Below are 10,196 nucleotides of genomic sequence, written 5' to 3'. Positions count from 1 at the left end.
CTGAGGCTGGGGAGGATGGTTATAACGCCTGGGAGGCGAGGATGCAGTGATCACCCCACTGCACCCATTCTGGGTGACAGAGTGAAACCCTGTCTCAAAAACAGACAAAACACGTTTATAGGGAGGCTATGTGAGGGTTTACCAAGGGAGGTGGAATTAGACCTGGGCCTCAAAGACAAAGTGGAAAGGGTTGGGAGGCCACAGATGTAGGGGTGGGAAGTGCAAGGCTGAGATTTTTCCAACCAAGGGGTGGTAGGCTCAGATCTATTTCTTTAGGGAGACAATCCCCAGAACAATATGAAGAATAGCGAGTGGGAGTAGGCCTGGAAGCCTGGAGACTGGTGGAAGGAGTATGGCTAAGAGGTTCTATGGACCTCAGTGGGGACTGTGGGGATAGGGAAGGGAAAAAAAGATAGATTCAAAGTAAATTTCAGGCATTTTGAAGGTCAAGGCTGCAGGATCTGATGAATCATTAGAAGTAAAGGTTCTTGGGGGGTGGCTCACGCCTGTAATCCCAGCACTTTGAGAGGCAGAGCCGGGTGAATCACTTGAGGTCAGGAGTTTGAGACCAGCCTGGCCAACATGGCGAAACCCCATCTCTACAAAAATACAAAAATTAGCTGGGCATGGTGGCAGGTGTCTGTAATCCCAGCTACTTGGGAGGCTGAGGCAGAATTGCTTGAACCTGGGAGGCGGAGGTTGTAGTGAGCTGAGAGCATGCCACTGCACTCCATCCTGGGTGACAGAGTGAGACTCCGTCTCAAAAAATAATAATAATAATAATAATGATAATAACAATAAAAGGTAAAGGCTATAAAGGTTATGGGAAAGGGAAGAATTGAGCGTGAACCCCAGGTTTCTAGCCTTGATGACTGGGAGAGTGAGATGCCTTTAACCAAGATGGGTAGCACAGGCCGGGCGCGGTGGCTCATGCCTCTAATCCCAGCACTTTGGGAGGCCGAGGCGGGCGGATCACGAGGTCAAGAGATCGAGACCATCCTGGCTAACATGGTGAAACTCCGTCTCTACTGAAAATACAAAGAATTAGCCAGGCGTGGTGGCAGGCACCTGTAGTCCCAGCTACTGGGGTTGGGGGGGGGGGGGGGGCGCTGAGGCAGGAGAATGGCGTGAACCCGGAAGGCGGAGCTTGCAGTGAGCTGAGATCCGGCCACTGCACTCCAGCCTGGGCGACAGAGCGAGACTGAGTCTCAAAAACAAAACAAAACAAAAAAAGATGGGTAGCACAGGGACAAGTTTTTTTGTTTTTGTTTTTGTTTTTTTTTTTAGACAGAGTCTTGCTCTGTTGCCAGGCTGGAATGCAGTGGCGCGATGTCGGCTCACTGCAACCTCCGCCTCCCGGATTCAAGCGATTCTCCTGCCTCAGCCTCCCGAGTAGCTGCAACTACAGGTGCGCACCACCATGCCCAGCTAATTTTTGTATTTTCAGTAGAGACAGGGTTTCACCATGTTGGCCAGGATGGTCTTGATCTCTTGACCTCATGATCTGCCTGCCTCGGCCTCCCAAAGTGGTGGGATTACAGGCATGAGCCACCACGCCCAGCCAAGTGTTTTGTTTGTTTGTTTGTTTGTTTTTAGGGGGGTGTGTGTGTGTGTGTGTTCTGTCAGGGATAGGAGAAGATTGCTAATAAGTTGAGATTTTTATCACATTGGTTTTGAGACTCCATTGAAACACCCTTGTGGTGCACCATGCAACATGGCACGCACAGAGAACACCCAGATTGAGTTTCTAATCATAGGTCTGCCATAAAACCTTGGGCAAGACAACCTTTTTGAGCCTCACCTAAAAAATGAGTTCATGTTCTGCCCTGACTTTCTCACAGAAGTGTTGAGAAGGTCAGATGAGACAACAGACACAAAAGAGCAAATATTGATGCTACGTGTTACTGTATGTAGTAGGCAGTTAGAAATTCAAGTCTGAGGCTTAGGAGAGAGATGAGGTGTTAATTTAGAAGTCATCTGCAGAGCTTCTCACTGAAGCTCTGGGAGTAAACAAGGTCACTTGGGAAAATAGAGTGAAGAGAGAAGAGGACAAAAAACCCAAACATAGTACTTTGGAGAATGTCTCCAGTTAACCAGAGAAAGGCACTGAGAGGGAGAGACCAGAGAAGTAGGAGGAGTCCCAAATCTGCCAGACGCCAAAGACATAACCACCTGATGAAAAACTGTCCTTACAGTCCAGGCCAGGATGAAGTCTTAAATTGACCTTCTCCTTCTCCCATTCACAACAGGGCGCCAAACTATCCACTTCCTCTTACCTCCTTCCCTTGTTGAAACAGAGAAGGGCCTGATGTCATTTGTTCAACTAGATATCTACTCTGTGCAGAGCCTCTTGTTATTCACTGTGAATACAAACATGAATAAGAACCTGGGGTTGGCTGGCACAGTGGTTCATGCCTGTAATCCCAGCACTGTGGGAGACCAAGGTGGGTGGATCATTTGAGGTCAGGAGTTCGCGACCAGCGTGGTCAACATGGTGAAATCCCGCCTCTACTAAAAATATAGAAATTAGCTGGGCATGGTGGCAGGCCCCTGTCGTCCCAGCTACTCCGGAGGCTGAGGCAGGGGAATTGATTGAACCTGGGAGGCAGAGGTTATAGTGAGTTGAGATCGCACCACTGCACTCCAGCCTGGGTGACAGAGCGAGACTCTGTCTCAAAAAATAAAACCAAACAACAGCAACAACAACAAAAACCTGGGGTCTACTCTTGAGAAGTTCCTAGTCTGATAGGGAAGACCAGGGCTGGGACTGGGTGAGGCAACTGAGGCACCTAGGGTGAAAAATGTAAGGGTACTTGCTCTCAGGGTCACATATGTACAGGGTGGGCATTTGTATGACCCTGAGAGGGAGTGCCTCCTTACATTTGCATTCTAGGTGCCTCGACTGCCTCACCCTAGTCCTGACCCTGGGAAAGACTCACATGTCAATAAAATAGCCAAGGTAGAATGTAATTGTTTCTCACTCTCTCCCAGGAAATCAAGAAAGATTACAGAGGTGGCCGGGTGCAGTGGCTCATGCCTGTAATTGAGACCAGCCTGGCCAACAAGGTGAAAACTCTTCTCTACTAAAAATACAAAAATTAGGCCGGGCGCGGTGGCTCAAGCCTGTAATCCCAGCACTTTGGGAGGCCGAGGCGGGTGGAACACGAGGTCAGGAGATCGAGACCATCCTGGCTAACATGGTGAAACCCCGCCTCTACTAAAAATATAAAAAACTAGCCGGGCGTGGTGGCGGGCGCCTGTAGTCTCAGCTACTTGGGAGGCTGAGGCGGGAGAATGGCGTGAACCCGGGAGGCGGAGCTTGCAGTGAGCCGAGATCACGCCACTGCACTCCAGCCTGGGAGACACAGCGAGACTCCGTCTCAAAAAAATAAATAAATAAATAAATAAAAATACAAAAATTAGCTGGACCTGGTGGCGGGCACCTATAATCTCAGCTACTTGGGAGGCTAAGGCAGGAGAATCACTTGAACCCGGGAGGTGGAGGTTGCCACTCACTCCAGCCTGGGCGACAGAATGTGACTCCATCTAAAAAAAAAAAAAAAAAAAAAGAAAAAAAGAGAGGCCGGGAGTGGTGGCTCATGCCTGTAATCCCAACACTTTGGGAGGCCGAGGTAGGCAGATCACGAGATCGGAAGTTCGAGACCAGCCTGGCCAAAATAGTGAAACCCCGTCTCTACTGAAAATACAAAAAATTAGCCAGGCGTGCTGGCGGGCATCTGTAATCCCAGCTACTCGGGAGGCTGAGGCAGGAGAATCACCTGAGCCTGGGAGGCAGAGGTGGCAGTGAGCCTAGATCGCGCCATTGGACTCCAGCCTGGGTGACAGTGTGAAACTCCGTTTCAGAAAGAAAGAAAGGAAGGAAGGAAGGAAGGAAGGAGGCCAGGTGCAGTGGCTCACGCCTGTATTCCCAGCACGAAAGAAAGAAGGAAAGAAAGAAAGAAAGGAAAGAAAGAAAGAAAGAAAGAAAGAAAGAAAGAAAGAAAGAAAGAAAGAGAAAGAAAGAAAGAAAAAGAAAGGCAGGCCAGGCACAGTGGCTCACGCCTGTATTCCCAGCACTTTGGGAGGCAAGGCAGGTGGATTATGAGGTCAGGAGATCAAGACCATCCTGGCTAACACGGTGAAACCTTGCCTCTACTAAAAATACAAAAAATTAGCCGGGCATGGTGGCAGGCGCCCGTAGTCCCAGCTACTCTGGAGGCTGAGGCAGGAGAATGGCGTGAACCCAGGAGGCAGAGCTTGTAGTGAGCCGAGATCGTGCCACTGCACTCCAGCCTGGGTGACAGAGCGAGACTCCATCTCAAAAAAGAAAGGAAAGAAAGAAGGAAGGAAGGAAGGAAGGAAGGAAGGAAGGAAGGAAGGAAGGAAAGAAAAAGAAATGGTTAGTGCTTTGCCTTTGGCATCCACCAGATGTGAATTCCAGTTCCCCGGCTCAGCCCTTTCTTTCCTGTGTGACCAAGGCAAGTTACTTAACCTACTTGAACCTTGATTTCCTTGTCTCTAAAATGGGAACAATACGGAGCTTGCCTCAGTGACAGTGAGGATTAAAGGAGGTAATGTTTAGCGCAGTGCCTGGCATGGAGCAAGTGTTTTAATCCAAGTTCACTCTCCTCCACATTTTCAGTTAGATTCTGGCAAGGCCTGAAGGAAAGCAGCAGTGGCAATGGGGATGCTGAGGAGAAAAGGGATTTGAGAAAGATTTGAGAAGCAGAATGACCAGAACTTGTTTGTCGGTTAATTGATTATATTTTAGTGTGAATGAGTTCTCCCAGGTATCTGCATTTCAAGACAATTATCTCTAACTGAGGAATGAAAGGCTTTGTCCTTTGAAGAAAGCTGGAGCAGAAACAGAAAGGGATTAGGGGAGACTGAGGGAAAATAAAGTGTGTTTGGGACCCCTAAGGTGGAGGGAGAGAAAGGGCGACAGTTTCAACAGCTTATCTTGACTTAGGCCAAACGAGGGTAAGGGGTTCCGAATAACTGTCTCTCCACATCTTCCCTGTACTCCCCAAGTTGCCTCCCTTCCCAGGGATGGACAATTTCTGGATCCTGCTCCGGGTAGACCTCCTGAGAAGGGCCCTCTCCCCACAAAACTGCCCTTCCTTGCCTGAGTGCAGGGCAGCCCCTTCCTCAACTTTCACCATTTCTTTCTCTTAACCTTAGGGGTCCTGTACAAACATGTTGTTTTCCAGCACGTTAGTACTTAGGGATATTTTAATATCATACTGAGCTCCCCACCCCACATGCCCTGAAACACTTCCTAAAGCAGCATAGAGTTGTTACTTTGTCTTTTTCGTTTGTTTGTTTTTGTGTTTGCTTTTTTTTGAGAGGGAGTCTTGCTCGGTCACCCAGGCTGGAGTGTAGTGGTGCCATCTCGTCTCACTGCAACCTCCGCCTCCCGGGTTCAAGCGATTCTTCCGTCTCAGCCTCCTGAGTAGCTGGGATTACAGGCATGTGCCATCACGCTTGGCTAATTGTTGTATTTTTCGTAGGGACGGGGTTTTGCCATGTTGGCCAGGCTGGTCTGGAACTCCTGCCCTCAAGCAATCCACCCGCCTCGGCCTCCCAAAGTGTGGGGATTACAGGTGTGAGCCACCATGCCCAGCTAGAGTGGTTACTTTGGAATAGAGGAAACAGCACAGGTTTTGGATTAGAATGGGACTAGGTTTTAATTCTAGCTCTGCAGTGCAACCTTTGGACATATTACTTAACTTCTCTGAGTCTCCATTTCCTCATCTACAAGTAGGGGGATAATAATAGCTACCTTGCCAGTATACATGTCAGTGCTTAATTCAGCACCAAATCTGGCACATATTAGGTGCTCCATAGTATGGTGCCCCTGGCCCACCTAAGTCATTTCTAAGCCTGGTCATAAAGTTTCAGACCATATTATGATTGGGAAACATCCTTTTCATTAAAACTACATTAAGAGTTAAGGCACTTGGCCAAGCGCGGTGGCTCACGCCTGTAATCCCAGCACTTTGGGAGGCCGAGGCAGGCAGATTATCTGAGGTCAGGAGTTGGAGACCAGCCTGGCCAACATGGTGAAACCCCATCTCTACAAAAAAAATACAAAAATTAGCCTGGCGTGGTGGCACATGCCTGTAATCCCAGCTACTCGGGAGGTTGAGGCAGGAGAATCGCTTGAAACTGGGAGATGGAGGTTGCAGTAAGCCAAGATCGCACCATTGCACTCCAGCCTGGGTGACAGAGCAAGATTCCGTTTCAAAAAAAAAAAAAATGGGCACTCCCCTCACAGCCATCCTCCCACATACATGTGAATGTGGTCATATGTGTCAACACAATGATACATATGCATGCAAACATACAGACTTGCTTGCTTAAGCACACGCACATGACAATGGACAGTTAGATAGTCAAGAAAACATGTTAGGCCAGGCACGGTGGCTCACGCCTGTAATACCAGCACTTTGGGAGGCTGAGGAGGGAGGATCACTGGAGCTAGGAGTTTGGGGTTGCAGTGAGCTATGATGGCACCACTGCACTCCAGCCTGGGCAATAGAGTGAGACCCTGTCTTTAAAAAAAAAAAAAAGCAAGCATGCTAATTAGGTGAGAAAGAGTTTAACTCAGTGTTTGAGAGAGTTGGTGAATAGCTGGAGAAGCAGTGAAGATGGCAAGATGAAATAATAACTGCAAATCCTTGTGTAGGACTTACTATCGACCAGGCCTTGTTTGAAGTGCTTTATATATAATGAACACATTTAGTCCTCACTACAGCCCTGTGACACAGGTAGTCATGCTTTACAGATGAGGAAACTAAGGCCTAGAGTGGCCAAGTAACATGGTCAAACTCACACAGGTAGGAAGGAAACAATTTTTTTTTTTTTTTTTTGAGACGGAGTTTCACTCTTGTTACCCAGGCTGGAATGCAACGGCGCGATCTTGGCTCACTGCAACCTCTGCCTCACAGGCTTAAGCTATTCTCCTGCCCCAGCCTTCCCGAGTAGCTAGGATTACAGGCATGCGCCACCACGCCTGGCTAATTTTGTATTTTTAGTAGAGACAGGGTTTCTCCATGTTGGTCAGGCTGGTCTCGAACTACTGACCTCAGGCGATCTGCCCACCTCAGCCTCCCAAAGTACTGAGATTACAGATGTGTGCCACTGCACCTGGCCAACAATGCTCTTAATCACTATGCGACACTGACTTTTCACAGGGGCTTCAGTTGTGGTGAAAAAAATGGAGAACAGTTGGTCACCATCGTATGTAAATTACCCTTTCTCCTTGAAGTCCACTTTCAAATAATTCTGGTCTTTCTTCCATAGTTCACTGTCAACTTTAACACATCTGTTTGTGCAAAGGTCTGCCCTGATCTGGATCTCCTGAAGACCTCTACAGTCCATCCATGATCATGAGTACAGAATTGCCTGTTAATCTAGTAGGCACTTAACTTTTATGTCAGAAGGGCTTCTACACGTGATACTGGAGTCCAGACTCCTGTGCAAACCTGCATGCATTTCTATGAGAGTCTTCACTGACCAGCCCCGACCTGCTTTGCCAGTCTCATCTCCTACTGCAACCACCCCACTCCCCATTCCATCATTTTCTGCTCTAGTCACAGTGAACACACTCTACTCTCTCAAGACTCTGAACCTTTGCACATGCCTATGTCTTCTTCCCTGCTGCCCTGAATTCCACAGGCTACTAAGCACCTACTATGTGGTAAGCTTATGCAAGTGATTACCACACAATGGTTTCTTTCTTTTCCTCTCTCTTTTCCTTCCCTTTCTTTCCCTCTCCTTCCCTCCTTCCTTCCCTCCCTCCCTCCCTCCCTCCCTCCCTTCCTTCCTTCCTTCCTTCCTTCCTTCCTTCCTTCCTTCCTTCCTTCCTTCTGATGGAGTCTTGCTCTGTCAGCCAGGATGGAGTACAATAGCATGATCTCAGGTCACTGCAGCTTCCGCCTCCCGGGTTGAAGCAATTCTCCTGTCTCAGCCTCCCGAGTACCTGGGATGACAGGCACGTGCCACCACACCCAGCTGATTTTTCTAGTTTTAGTAGACACAGGGTTAAACCATGTTGGCCAGGCTGGTCTCCAATTCCTGGCCTCAGGGGATCCATCTGCCTAGGCCTTGCAAAGTGCTGGGATTACAGACGTGAGCCACTGTGCCTGGCCTCTTTCTTTTTTTAAGACACAGATTTTATGAGCTAATCTTTCTTCCCTCCCTCCTTTCCTTCCTTCCTTCCTTCCTTCCTTCCTTCCTTCCTTCCTTCCTTCCTTCCTTCCTTCTTTCCTTCCTTCCTTCCTTCTTTTTTTTCAGTCTCACTCTGTCACCCAGGCTGGAGTACAGTGGCACGATCTCGGCTTACTGCAGCCTCTGCCTCCCAGGTTCAACTGATTCTCTTGCCTCAGCCTCCTGGGTAGCTGGGACTACAGGTCCCCACTGCCACGCCTGCCTAATTTTTGTATTTTTAATAGAGACAGGGTTTTGCCATATTGACCAGGCTGGTCTTGAACTCCTGGCCTCAACAGATCCGCCTGCCTCAGCCTCCCAAAGTGCTGGGATTACAGGCATGAGTCACTGTGCCTGGCCTGTGTGCTTTGCTTTTTTTTGTGTGTGTGGTGGTGGTGGTGGTGGTGGTATTTTTTGGAGACGGGGTCTCACTGTGTAGCCCAGGCTGGTCTCCAAGCGATCCTCCCACCTCATCCTCTCGAGCAGCTAGGATTACAGGTGTGAGTCGCCGCACCTGGCACCACGTAATGGGATAAGTGCTCTTATCACATATACCACAGTCATACTGTGGGAATTCAGAGTGGAGGGGAAGACTCGTTCTTTCCGAGGGACTTGGTCAGTGGGGAGAGAAGAGGTGACAGCTTCACAGAGGAAACGACGTTTGAGATGAGTTTTGAATGATTAGGAGTTTTCTAGTCAAAGGAGGGAAAGGAAACCTCAAATTACCTTTGGCTCTTCCACACCCCACAACTCAGACATGAAGTCCTGTTGTAGGTTCTACATCCAAAATGTCTCTCACACCTGTCTCTTCTTCATATTTCTCTGCCACTGTCCTAGTTCTATAGGCCCCACTTGGGCTATTGCAATAGCTCCATAGCTGGTCTTTTTTTTTTTCTTTTTTTTTTTTGAGACGGAGTCTCGCTCTGCCACCCAGGTTGGAGTGCAGTGGCCGGATCTCAGCTCACTGCAAGCTCCGCCTCCTGGGTTCACGCCATTCTCCTGCCTCAGCCTCCCGAGTAGCTGGGACTACAGGCGCCCGCCACCTCGCCCGGCTAGTTTTTTGTATTTTTTAGTAGAGACGGGGTTTCACAGTGTCAGCCAGGATGGTCTCGATCTCCTGACCTCGTGATCCGCCCGTCTCGGCCTCCCAAAGTGCTGGGATTACAGGCTTGAGCCACCGCGCCCGGCTTTTTTTTTTTTTTTTTTGAGACGGAGTCTCGCTCTGTCGCCCAGGCTGGAGTACAGTGGCCGGATTTCAGCTCACTGCAAGCTCCGCCTCCAGGGTTTACGCCATTCTCCTGCCTCAGCCTCCCGAGTAGCTGGGACTACAGGCGCCCGCCACCTCGCCCGGCTAGTTTTTTGTATTTTTTTAAGTAGAGACGGGGTTTCACCATGTTAGCCAGGATGGTCTCGATCTCCTGACCTCGTGATCCGCCCGTCTCGGCCTCCCAAAGTGCTGGGATTACAGGCTTGAGCCACCGCGCCCGGCTTTTTTTTTTTTTTTTTTAAGACAGGGTCTCGCTGTGTTGACCAGACTAGTCTCAAACTCTTGGGTTCAATGAATCCTTCCACCTCAGCCTCCCAAGTAGGTGGGACCACAGGTGTGCCACTGCACCTGGCAGTACCTGGTCAATCTGTCTCAGTCTTCAATCCCCGATCCAGTCTCCATGCAGCTGCAGACTGACCTTCCAAACACACAAGTTTGAAGGTATCACTCCCATCATACCTTTTCTTTTCTTTTCTTTTCTTTTTTTGAGACAGAATCTCGCTCTGTCACCAAGGTTGGAGTGCAGTAGCATGATCTCGGCTCACTGCTACTTCTGCCTTCCGGGTTCAAGCGATTCTCATGCCTCAGCCTCCCAAGTAGCTGAGATTACAGGTGCCTGCCACCACACGGGGCTAATTTTTGTATTTTTGGTAGAGATGGGGTTTCACCATGTTGGCCAGGCTGGTCTCAAACTCCTAACTTCAAGTGATCCACCTGC

Source organism: Macaca thibetana, chromosome X (assembly GCF_024542745.1).
Source record: "Macaca thibetana thibetana isolate TM-01 chromosome X, ASM2454274v1, whole genome shotgun sequence".
NCBI classification, from domain to species: domain Eukaryota; kingdom Metazoa; phylum Chordata; class Mammalia; order Primates; family Cercopithecidae; genus Macaca; species Macaca thibetana.
This window is presented reverse-complemented; position numbering follows the sequence as displayed.